The following is a 12,782-nucleotide window of genomic DNA, read 5'->3' as shown; positions in this document are numbered from 1 at the left end:
GACATCTTGGTTCTTTCCATAGTTTGGCGACCGTGGCCATGCTGCTATAAACATTGGGGTACAGATGGCCCTTCTTTTCCGACATCTGTATCTTTGGGGTAAATACCCAGGAGTGCAATTGCAGGGTCATAGGGAAGTTCTATTTTTAATTTCTTGAGGAATCTCCACACTGCTCTCCAAAGAGGCTGCACCAACTTGCATTCCCACCAACAGTGAAAGAGGGTTCCCCTTTCTCCACTTCCCCTCCAACACATGTTGTTTCCTGTCTTGTTAATTTTGGCCATTCTAACTGGTGTAAGGTGATATCTCAATGTGGTTTTAATTTGAATCTCCCTGAGGGCTAGTGATGTTGAACATTTTTTCATGTGTCTGATAGCCATTTGCATGTCTTGATTGGAGAAGTATCTGTTCATATCTTCTGCCCATTTTTTGATATGACTGTCTGTTTCGTGTGTGTTGAGTTTGAGGAGTTCATTATAGATCCTAGATATCAACCTTTTGTCTGTACTGTCATTTGCAAATATCTTCTCCCATTCCGTGGGTTGCCTCTTTGTTTTTTTGGCTGTATCCTTTGCTGTGCAGAAGCTTTTGATTTTGATGAAGTACCAAAAGTTTATTTTCGCTTTTGTTTCCTTTGCCTTTGGAGACATATCTTGAAAGAAGTTGCTGTGGCAACTTGATATTGAAGAGATTACAGCCTATGTTCTTCTCTAGGATTCTGATGGATTCCAGTCTTATGTTGAGGTCTTTTAACCATTTTGAGTTTATCTTTGTGTACGGTGTAAGAGAATGGTCGAGTTTCATTCTTCTACATATAGCTGCCCAGTTTTCCCAGCCCCATTTATTGAAGAGACTGTCTTTTTTCCACTGTATATTTTTTCCTGTTTTGTCGAAGATTAATTGACCATAGAGTTGAGGGTCCATATCTGGGCTCTCTACTCTGTTCCACTGGTCTATGTGTCTGTTTTTATGCCAGTACCATGCTGTCTTGGTGATCACAGCTTTGTAATAAAGCTTGAAATCTGGTAATGTGATGCCCCCAGTTTTATTTCTGTTTTTCAACATTTCCTTAGCGATTTGGAGTCTCTTCTGATTCCATACAAATTTTTGGACTGAAACAATTCATGAAAACCAATGAGAATGAAGACACTTCGGTCCAAAACCTATGGGATACAGCAAAGGCAGTCCTAAGGGGAAAATACACAGCCATCCAAGCCTCCCTCAAAAAAACTGAAAAATCTAGAACACACCAGCTGTCTCTACACCTTAAAGAACTGGAGAATCAACAACAAATCAAACCAACTCCATACATAAGAAGGGAAATCATCAAGATTAGAGATGAGATCAATGAGGTAGAAACCAGAGATACAGTAGAACGTATCAATGAAACTAAAAGCTGGTGTTTTGAAAGAATCAATAAGATCGATAAACCATTGGCCACACTAATCCAAAAGAAAAGAGAGAAAGCCCAAATTCATAAAATTATGAATGAAAAGGGAGAGATCACAACTAACACCAAGGAAGTAGAAACAATCATCAGAAGTTATTATCAACAGTTATACGCCAATAAGCTTAGCAACCTAGATGAAATGGATGCATTCCTGGAAAACTATACACTCCCAAAATTGAACCAGGAAAAAATCGACAACCTGAATAGACCAATATCTAGTAACGAGATTGAAGCAGTGATCAAAAACCTCCCAAAAAACAAGAGCCCAGGACCTGACGGATACCCTGGGGAATTCTACCAAACTTCCAAAGAAGAAATAACACCTATTCTCCTGAAGCTGTTTCAAAAAATTGAAGCAGAAGGAAAACTTCCAGACTCTTTCTATGAAGCCAGCATTACCCTGATCCCCAAACCAGGCAAAGACCCTACCAAAAAGGAGAATTTCAGACCAATATCACTGATGAATATGGATGGATTCACTCCTTAAATTTCCAAGACATGTTCCAATCTTTGCCATGAAAAAGACAGCAGCCCTGTCTGCCATGTTGTAACTCAGAGAGTAGTTATCAGCTACACTGTCTCAACCCAATCCTATTTGCAAGTGGTGCTAAATGGAATGTTTCTCTAACTCAAGTATCCTTTATATCGTTTCTAAGTTTTTCTCCAAAAGTAACTCAAACCTCTTTAGTCCAAATGTTTTATCAAGGCAGTCCAGGCACAGGTCATACCACTCCCAATTATGAATCTTTTATTTCAGCCCTATCAAATTTCTTGCCACTACAGAAAGTGAAAATGCTATGTTTCTCAATTTTTCCTTCTTAATGAAATATCCTACCAATTCAGTGATTGTCATAAATTCTCTCTTAGCTCTCATGTTTGATATTCAGATATTCCATCCTCTGAGGAACCTTCCCAAAATACTATCTAGCATAATTCCCTGCTTAGGGTTTCCACTGTGAAACCATTAACTATGGGGCTACCATGTATGGTTATGTAGTTTGTGCACTACACAAAAGTTCCCCAGGGGAGTGAATGACAACATAAATCCAGCCAGTAGTCCACTTGCCCAGCTAGTGTCCTTCTCCTTCTGGGAAGGAGAAAAAAAAAAAAAAAAAAAAGTTGGGTCGAGGGAGGATACATTTCTTTTATACCCACCGAAAGATGCCATCAGTTTTCTGAACCATCTAGTGATAGGACTACCTTTACCTTGAGGGATTTGTTCTAATTCAAGCATCTTAGGAGAAATGGGTTTCCTTCTTCTAATTCACAGAAAATTTTTCTATAGGTTAGCTGCAAACCTTGCCAACAATCACCCCTCTTAGTTAGCTGCATATACATTTTTCTCAGATAAATTACGGCCCTAGAAGAAACTAGGTACTTAATGATCTTGAATGAGTCATTGCCCAGTAACTACCCCTGGAGGCTGGCACATAGAAGACACTCAATAAGTGCTCTACAGTCAGTGAGTTATCCGTCTAGAGGACAAAACTGGGGAGAAAATTATGTCAAATTTAAGATTCAAGGATGCAGCCCTGCCACCGGCATTCTCAGCATATTTACTTGGTTGTGCTTTGAAATTACTCACCATTCTTTCTCAAGGCGTCCTAACAATTCCTAGCAATGGTTAAGATGCCTCTGAGTTCAGAAAATGTCTACTCCAAAACAAAACTGATTTGTTTTAATTCTGTCTACATAACTCATTGGGATAAAATTTCCTTATTAGTTTCTTCACAAGGAGGACAAATGCTTCATTAATTTTAAACATATCAACCTGAGTATGCTATACACATCACATAGAATAATGACTGACATTATAAGGAACACAATATACTGCATGCCAAAATCAAATTACCCATTATTCACTCAGAAAAAAATATGCACCTTTATTTGTACTTTATAAGCTTCATGAGGAGAAATCTAAGCATATACTTAAATGATAGAGAAGCTAAAGGATATTATCTGATAGAGAAACTACCATTCTATCATTAGCAATAATATCTCGCATAATGCGTATTATATATGTAAAGATCTCCTGTGTGAAAATACTCCTTTACATTTAGAAATCATTTCACTGAGACACATCTTTTTTGTCCAACTCTCAGTCGAATCAAGAGCATCAGCTATAACAGAAATAAAAAATGTTATTTAGATCATTTCATATGCTGCTCTTTTATCCAAATATTTTTTTTTAAAGATTTTATTTATTTATTTGAGAGAGAGAGACAGTGAGAGAGAGCATGAGCGAGGAGAAGGTCAGAGAGCGAAGCAGACTCCCCATGGAGCTGGGAGCCCGATGTGGGACTCGATCCCGGGACTCCAGGATCACGCCCTGAGCCGAAGGCAGTCGTCCAACCAACTGCGCCACCCAGGCGTCCCTATCCAAATATTTTTAAAAATACACATTAATGTATTACATCAACAAAATCAACACTTTTGTTTGCTAAGTAAACTTAAATGGTTGACTTTTTGAACTTTTTGAGTGCGGAGAGAGACTATGGGAAAGGCTTCTGGGTTGCCTCATGTTCTATTTCTTAACCTTTCTGGACCATGACAAACTTCTTTTAATGCTATATTTCCTATACAAGCGCCAAAGTCAGGCTTTTACAAAATTGTCCCTCTTCTCAAAATCTTCCTGTGGCTTACCTCTCTCACTCAGAATAAAATCTGTAGTTCTTACCATGATCTATACAGCCCTAAACACCTAAGCCCTTCCTTCCATCTTTTTGTTTAGCTGTCAGATAAGACACATGAAGCAGGTTCCTGCTGCAGAGCCATTCTGCACCCTGTGTCTTTAGCCTTGAAAGCTCTGCTTCCAGGTGTCCTATGATTACCTCCCTCCCACCCCACTTGATTCAGATGTCTGTTCCAAAGTCTGCTTTTCAGACATGCCTGCCCATCACTGCTATCTCCTTACCCTTGTATTTTTCTTTATGCCACTTATCACAATCTGACAAAAGTTGTAATAATTTGTGTATCATACCATTCTTTCCACTAGAATATAAGCCCTAAGAGCAGAGACTTTGTTCACTGCAGTATCACCATCATTTATAACAAAACTCCTACCATAAGGAATTCAACAAAATTGTATTAAGTAAATGAAATAATTAAGTAAATGAAATAATATTACTGTTAGTCATATATATATAGTCTGCCTGAAGTGGTACAGAAGAATCTAGCATCATTAAAGATATGACGGTTTGGTTCAAGGGACAGATACCATAATTGACAAAAATCAAAATACTTTGGCCCTTCAAATCATGTGCGAACTGAATCTTTTAGCCATAGTAATATGTGAACTATAATTTATATTATATAATATATATTATATTATATTATTTCTATATAATATATAATATAAATGATATAATACTTATATTTTGTAATATAATTATATTTAATAAATATAATTATTAATAAATATAATTATATAATTTATATTATGCATATAAATAATTAATATAAAGAATGATTATAATTTAATTATTCTTTAGCACATTACTAAATTACTATTACTGATACTTTTTAAATATAAATTTATACAGAATATTGTCATGTACTTCAAATTGGACATTCTTGTAATTTTTGTGAATTTTTGTCCCTGTTCTTAATTTTTGTTATGTGTCAGATAATGAAATAACTGTAACACAACTGCTAAGAGAATACTTTCTACAGAGAAAACAAGTTACTTACATAAGAATGCTTATTATTCAGAATTGGGACAGTAATGACATTTCTGAAGATCTGTCCTTGTCATTTGTTATGCACCACTGAATAGAAGAGTAAAGGTAAAATTCAATTTGTACACCAGAGATGGATTATACATTACCTGCAACTTTGTAACTATTTTCTCACCATTAGCTCTTGTGATTATAACAATGTTAAGAGTATTTTAATCATGACTACAATTACCTATTCATTTCAATGCTAAGGATCTTGAGCACCAAGGGAAATGTTTAGAATATTAGTAATCAGAACTCATGGGGGATTTCTATGTATAAGCAAATCTATATTGTATATATTTAAATCTGTGGGTTACAGCTTTGTTTATAACAAAAAAATTAAAGGAACTAATGATACTAAGTTATATCTCACTTCTCTACTTTTTCAAACAAAACCTACAAAAGTCACTATGTTTATTACACCTCGTTCAATTCATGTATAAAATAAATTGTTTCTGAAGGAAAAATGAACAAGATGGGATCAAGAGGGAGACAAACCATAAGAGACTCTTAATCTCACAAAACAAACTGAGGGTGGCCGGGCGGATGGGGTAGGGAGAGGGTGGTTGGGTTATGGACATTGGGGAAGGTATGTGCTATAGTGAGTGCTGTGATATGCTAATAATAAATAAAAATTTTTTTAAAAAGTTGTTTCTTCAAAATTATTGTAGACTTTTTTAATTTGAAGAAGGAAATGTCTTTTTTGGCTTACACCTATTTATTCCTTAAGAAAAATTACTAGGCATCTATTATGTGCTGATACTGTGTTGGGTACAAGAGCGCAGAGATTATTAAAACAAAATTGATCCCCTTTAAGGGACACAAAGCTGAGTAAAAGTTGGCCCCTAACTCTAAAGGGTTTCCCGTTCAGTAAGGAAGACAGGCATGTAAGGATAAGTACCACAAATATAAGCAGAGCAACAGTGCCATGCCCAATATATTACAGGAAATTCAAGAACACGGGAGCTTTAGGAAGAGCTTCCCAGGGATGCTTGAGATATCTTGCAAAAATGCGTAAGATTATACAAATGAATGAACAGTGGAGAAGGTGGTGTGACAGTACATTTCACAGAGTACTGCTGAGAGTCCCCGGGGTGAGGAACAATGAAGCTAGAGAGGAGACAGGGTGACACATCATGTAAGTCCCCATAACCCTATAGGAACCAGGGTTCCTGATGATTGGTATGATCAGTGCGTAGGTGTGTAGAGCATGGATGTGAACAGTCATAAGATCAAAGACAGAGGGACCAAGTTGGGAGATGTAATTGTCCAAGGAAGAGAAGATGAGAACCTGACCAGGTGAAAGCAATAAAGAATATGAAAATATTTCAGGATATCAATCAGGAGAACTTTTTGGTTTATTGGAATGAAAAGATGCATGAGAAAGAAAGGAACAGATGACTCATGTTACTGAAATATTGGGGGTACAAAAGAAATTCAGTGTAAGTGCAGCCATAGAATTGTGAATAATCTAAGTGAATTGTTCAAAGTATTTGCCACTTGTTCCTTCTGGGTGAATTATCTTTTACTAGTTAACATCAGCTTTTGTCCTGTGACTTGCTTTCGCTAGTGAAATGGGAATGGAAGTAATACGGTCTGTTTCTAAGAAGAAATTTTAAGAGCAATTGCAAGGTTCCATTATGTTCTATTTTTCCTCAAACATGAAGTCAGCAGTGCCTCAGATCAAGGTTATTCCTTTAGTTTGAGTCCAGGATGAAGACAAAGTAGGAGCACAGCCTTGGAGCAAAACCACTGCTGACCTGGAATGCACATATAGCATAAGAAAGAAATAAACCTTTGTTGTCATAAGCCACTGCCATTTCTCAGATATTCCTGCAACATATCTGAGCCTCATTAATTCAACAGCTATCCTAATATTAGTCTAAGAATAAGTAATTGTCTAAACAACTCATTGAGGAGTAAATGGAGTGAGTGTGATAGAAGCTTAGAGTACATGAGTGCTGATACCAGGAGCAGAATCATAAATTAGCATGAAGCAGGTACAGAGGATAGAGTCTAAGGTTTAACTCAAGTAACTTTGGGGAAAAATGTTTGCCCTGAGGTCAAAAAAGTGAGTTTAGGCTCCAAAAAAGGGGGGGGGGGAGGTTCTTACTATCCATGATGGCACTGTAGTTTAAAAAGTCATAGCAAAGTAGCCTAGATGAAGGCAAGGACCTATCTTCTGGGAAATGCTGACCTCTCTTAAAAGAAGTACCTACAACTTGAATGCAAGCAGAATGCAGTGCCCAGGATGGATATCAATTAATGGTAAAATTGTACTTAGCCAACTTCACTTCATGTGACTACATCTGTAATCAACTGAGCATACACAGTTTATATCTTGATTTGCCCTTGTAATGTAACAAAATGTAGTCTGGGTATTTTTGAAACTTCTATATGGCATATGCTGCTTGGAGTAAATGGAACAGAAGGTTGCCACAGAGAATGAATGGATGGATGTAAAATCCAAAAAGATAGTCTTTCCAGGAGAGTTCCCATTTCTTACTGACATGTTCTTCTGCACAGTAGCAGTAAACAGTTATCCAAAACAGAATATCGACATATATTTATGTCTGAGAATTGAGATGTGTGTTAGGTATACTTCTGCTTAGGACGTTACCTGAAGATGGTGCTTCGAAAAGAAACAGACACTGGGATGAAAATGAGGACAATGGGACTGAGAGAATTAGGTCAAGAGAAGAGCATGAAGTGAAATGGCATCTGGTAAAACATGGCATTCTATTCCTCTCTAGCTAGTGGGTTCTAGTGGAGTAAGTATACTTTGAGTCAGCTACTGTCAAACGGTAGCACAAAATATTAATTTGTGGAGAAAAGATCACTTGTGATTTGCTGTAATATCTGCATTGTTTTCTTATTCACTAGTCATATCTGTAATTGACATGACAAGAAACATGAGTTGTAGCTGAACAGACTACATAAAGTATTCTTGGATGTGTGGCGTTTGCATAATGGCATCACATTGTAAAATAACTACACGTGCTTTTTCTCCCTCAACAATATGTTCTTGAGATTTACGCACAGTCATAGATCAAGTTCATTACTTTCAACCAGTGAATAGTATCCAGTCATTTGAGTTGTTCTGAGAATCTTTAAGATGTGTTTTCATTTTATAAATATATTTCAAATTATTTTTATAATTAGTGCTTTCCAGTTATTGCACTTTTTCTTACTTCTTTTCTCTCCTTTCTTGAATTTTCATGTTTATTCTCTAATGGTTCAAAAATACACTTGTAATTTCTATTGTTTCATATTAGCTCTTAAGTGTACAACATACTGCTCTTCACACAGTTTGCAAATAATACTTAAAATTAATCATATCTGTGTCTCCTACCCAAATAAGACAAGGACCTTAACACAGTTTAACTGTTCCCTGAACCCGCTGAATGCAAATTACATTTCATCGATAACTAGAGTTTTCTATTCTGACCTCAATTTGCTCACGTATTATCACCTTTATTCTCACAGTAAATATTTAGGCTTGACTTTATTTTATTACTTTATTTGTATACTCTTGCACCATACATTTTTACCACCACCGCTTTTTTTTCGTGGTTCATTTCCTTCATTCTGCAATAGATCTTTTAGTAATTTTTCAGTAATGGTCTGTAAGAAACTCTTTTAGTCTTTGCATATCTTTATTTTACTGTCACTCCTGAGTGATGATTTAATTGGGAATTAAATTCTAGGTTAACAATATCCCTTTGGCTATTCGAGGTCTTTTCTGGTTCCATATAAATTTTAAAATTATTTGTTCCATTTCTTTGAAAAAGATGGATGGTACTTTGATAGGACCAAAATCAAAAGACAACTGACAGAATGGGAGAAGATATTTGCAAACGACATATCAGATAAGGGACTAGTGTCCAAAATCTATAAAGAACTTAACAAACTCAACACCCAAAGAACAAATAATCCAATCAAGAAATGGGCAGAGGACATGAACAGACGTTTCTGCAAAGAAGACATCCAGATGGCCAACAGACACATGAAAAAGTACTCCATATCACTCGGCATCAGGGAAATACAAATCAAAACCACAGTGAGATATCACCTCACACCAGTCAGAATGGCTAAAATCAACAAGTCAGGAAATGATAGATGCTGGCGAGGATGCGGAGAAAGGGGAACCCTCCTACACTGTTGGTGGGAATGCAAGCTGGTGCAACCACTCTGGAAAACAGCATGGAGGTTCCTCAAAATGTTGAAAATAGAACTGCCCTATGACCCAGCAATTGCACTACTGGGTATTTACCCTAAAGATACAAACGTAGTGATCCAAAGGGGCACGTGCACCCGAATGTTTATAGCAGCAATGTCCACAATAGCCAAACTATGGAAAGAACCTAGATGTCCATCAACAGATAAATGGATAAAGAAGATGTGGTATATATACACAATGGAATACTATGCAGCCATCAAAAGAAACGAAATCTTGCCATTTGCGACAACATGGATGGAACTAGAGCATATCATGCTTAGCAAAATAAGTCAAGCGGAGAAAGACAACTATCATATGATCTCCCTGATATGAGGAAGTGGTGATGCAACATGGGGGCTTAAGTGGGTAGGAGAAGAATCCATGAAACAAGATGGGATAGGGAGGGAGACAAACCATAAGCGACTCTTAATCTCACGAAACAAACTGTGGGTTCCTGGGGGGAGGGGGTTGGGAGAAGGGGGATAGGGTTATGGACATTGGGGAGGGTATATGCTTTTCGGTAAATTGGAAGGGGTGGTGAACCATGAGAGACTATGGACTCTGAAAAACAATCTGAGGGGTTTGAAGTGGCGGGGGGGTGGGAGGTTGGGGTACCAGGTGGTGGGTATTATAGAGGGCACGGCTTGCATGGAGCACTGGGTGTGGTGAAAAAATAGTGAATACTGTTTTTCTGAAAATAAATAAATTGGAAAAAAAATTCTAGGTTAACAGTCATTTTCCTTCAGCTCTTTGTTTTCATGCATATACTTTTGTGGATAAGACGTCTGTCAACTTAATCTCCCTTCCTTTATAAGTAACTGTAATATTCTCTTGTTTCTTTTTAAGATTTTCTCATTATATTGATGTTATACACTTAATTATTTTTTTCTCTCAGTGTGCACCTTTTTTATTTATCCTGCTCAGCTACTGGTGAACATTTCAATCTGAAGAGTCACATGCTCCTTTGCTTCTGGAAACAATAAATTATTTCTTTAACTAATTCCTTATCTTTATTCTGAAAAATACCTTTTTAAAATGCCTATTAAATATATATTGAAGTTTATCAGTCTTTTGCTTTCCAGTTTCTGTTTTATATTTTGCATTTCTTTATCTCTATTTTGTTTCTATGTAGTTTGCTTTGTCATATTTTAAAATATAACATTTCTCTTCAACTGAGAAGAGTTTACCATTCATCTCTTCCACTGATCTTCTCCCCCTCATCAAAGAGTACATTTTTCATTTCCAAGACTTATAATTTACTCTTTCACACATCCACCTGTCCTTTTTTTTTTGGTAATTTCTTCTTATTATCAAAGGAAGAATTTATCTCTTTAAGAACTCTGTATAAATTTATTTTGATATCTTTTTTCATATAGTGTGACCATTTCTTTTTTTTTTTTTGCAATCTTTAATTATCATGTCTAGTTTCTCTGTAGATCATCATACAACTGTTAATATTTTGCTATGTTTTCGTTTTTGTCAAAATGCACACTGTGGGGCTTTACCATGCAAGTCTTTCCTGGATTCACGTTTGCTTGGATTCATCTCTCCCAGTTTAAACTGTAACTGATATATTTGATGGTAATTCTGTGCAAGCATAGGCCAAGTTCCCACTGCTGGATGGCTGCCTCTTTCCTCCCCAAACCCCAGAATGTAATGCAAACCTCTAGCTCTATTCTTATTTCTAACCAATCTTTGAGATTATTTTCAATTCTTGAGTCAAATTTTTACTTCCTATGAACCAAATAGCTACTTTGTTTTTGAAACTATGGATTTCTTCTCTTTTTCTGTCCTAGGGAGATGTTTCTCTTATTTTTAAGCACATTTGTGTATTTTCAACTGATGTACACTTGTGTATGTATGAATGTGGGTATGCAGTTTTCTATGATTCAGAACACAGGGAAGACTAAGTTTCTATTCAGTCTGCTACGCTAAGCAAAATTTGTGTTTATTGATTTTAAACATTAGGTTGAATATCAATCCCACCCAACCTCCTGGCACTCTGTACCAACCCCATTATTCTGTATTTTTCCCCATAATACTTATCACCATAGGGCATGTGAGCTCTTTGAAATATTGGATTTATTCTTATTACTACATGCATATTTTATTTTGAAAAAATAAAGCAATCTTGTTAGATATAAACAAGATGAAAATGGAGAAATAGAAGCAGAAGAAAAATAAAATAGAAAAACCAGTTTGGAGCATGGTTTTATATTTTTTCTGACTTTTTAAAATTCCATTTAAGAAACTAAAAATTTTTATTTGATAAAGAAAACATTATTCAATCAATCAAATAAGTAAGTATTGTTTGTTTTTACAAGGAGGACAGAAAATTCATGGAAGTCAGAATGATTAAACGCAAAGCTATAAGAGCACCATGATAGCTTATACCTCAGTAGGCCAATGATAAACAGTATTGATTTTTTTTCCTAACAGAATGCAAGGAACAATTTCTTGCTCTGGACTAAACAGATTCATCCTAACAGAAATCAAGGATCACTTTTACTGCATGATATTATTTTTATGGGTATACTGTCCTCTCTTTTCCTTAGGTCTCATAATGGCTGTGAAGTTCCAAAAAGACAGGCAGAGGGAGTTTGCTAAGAGAGGCTTTAGAGACATGAAGAGATAATATGCTTGTAAAGCCTGCTCCTCTGATTCCTATAAATCACCGCAGAGAAGGGAGTGTTGTGGTACCAACAGACACCAGAAGATCAATACTACAGTCTATTGATATATCATGATCAATCTGCTGGAAAGGTCTGTTCTGGAACATTCTGACTATATTCTTTTTCATTGGCCTTAATATTGAGGTGGTAGGCAGTCACCATAATTCTCTCTAAAATTTATTTCATTATTGAAAGTTTTATTGGAATCATGAATATTTAATGATGCTAATGGAAATAAAAAAGACTTTAAAATATACCTCAAAATTGCCAATGAAAATGCTTAGATGGCAAACAATGCAGTTTCCAAGGTGAAAAGTTTTATTGAATAAATGCAGAGACAGCTGTTTTCAGAAAAATCACATTTTCCCCAGTCCCGAGTGAGACATGTTCTTACACATCACAACATTAATAGTCACATTGTGTTACTTGATTTAGTGCAACATAATGCAGTGTGACTAATGCAACCCGATGGTACAGATTCATGTAAGAGAAAAATCCATCACCTAGGAAATGTGAAACAAAGATGTACTTTTCTGAAAACAAAGGTTAATAAATCAAAGTTTTCTGAAGAAAGGAAAGTCATGCAAAAGAGAGTTTTATTCCAAAACACATTTCAATCCACCATTGCAGTGATCCCTGGGTACATTAGGGAGGGGGAAAGGAATCAAACATGAAAAGCCCTTAAGCTGTTTGAACTAAGCAGTACTTAGTGCTTCCACAAT

This window comes from Neovison vison, chromosome 12 (assembly GCF_020171115.1).
Source record: "Neovison vison isolate M4711 chromosome 12, ASM_NN_V1, whole genome shotgun sequence".
Lineage (NCBI taxonomy): Eukaryota > Metazoa > Chordata > Mammalia > Carnivora > Mustelidae > Neogale > Neogale vison.
Note: the sequence above shows the minus strand (reverse complement) of the source record.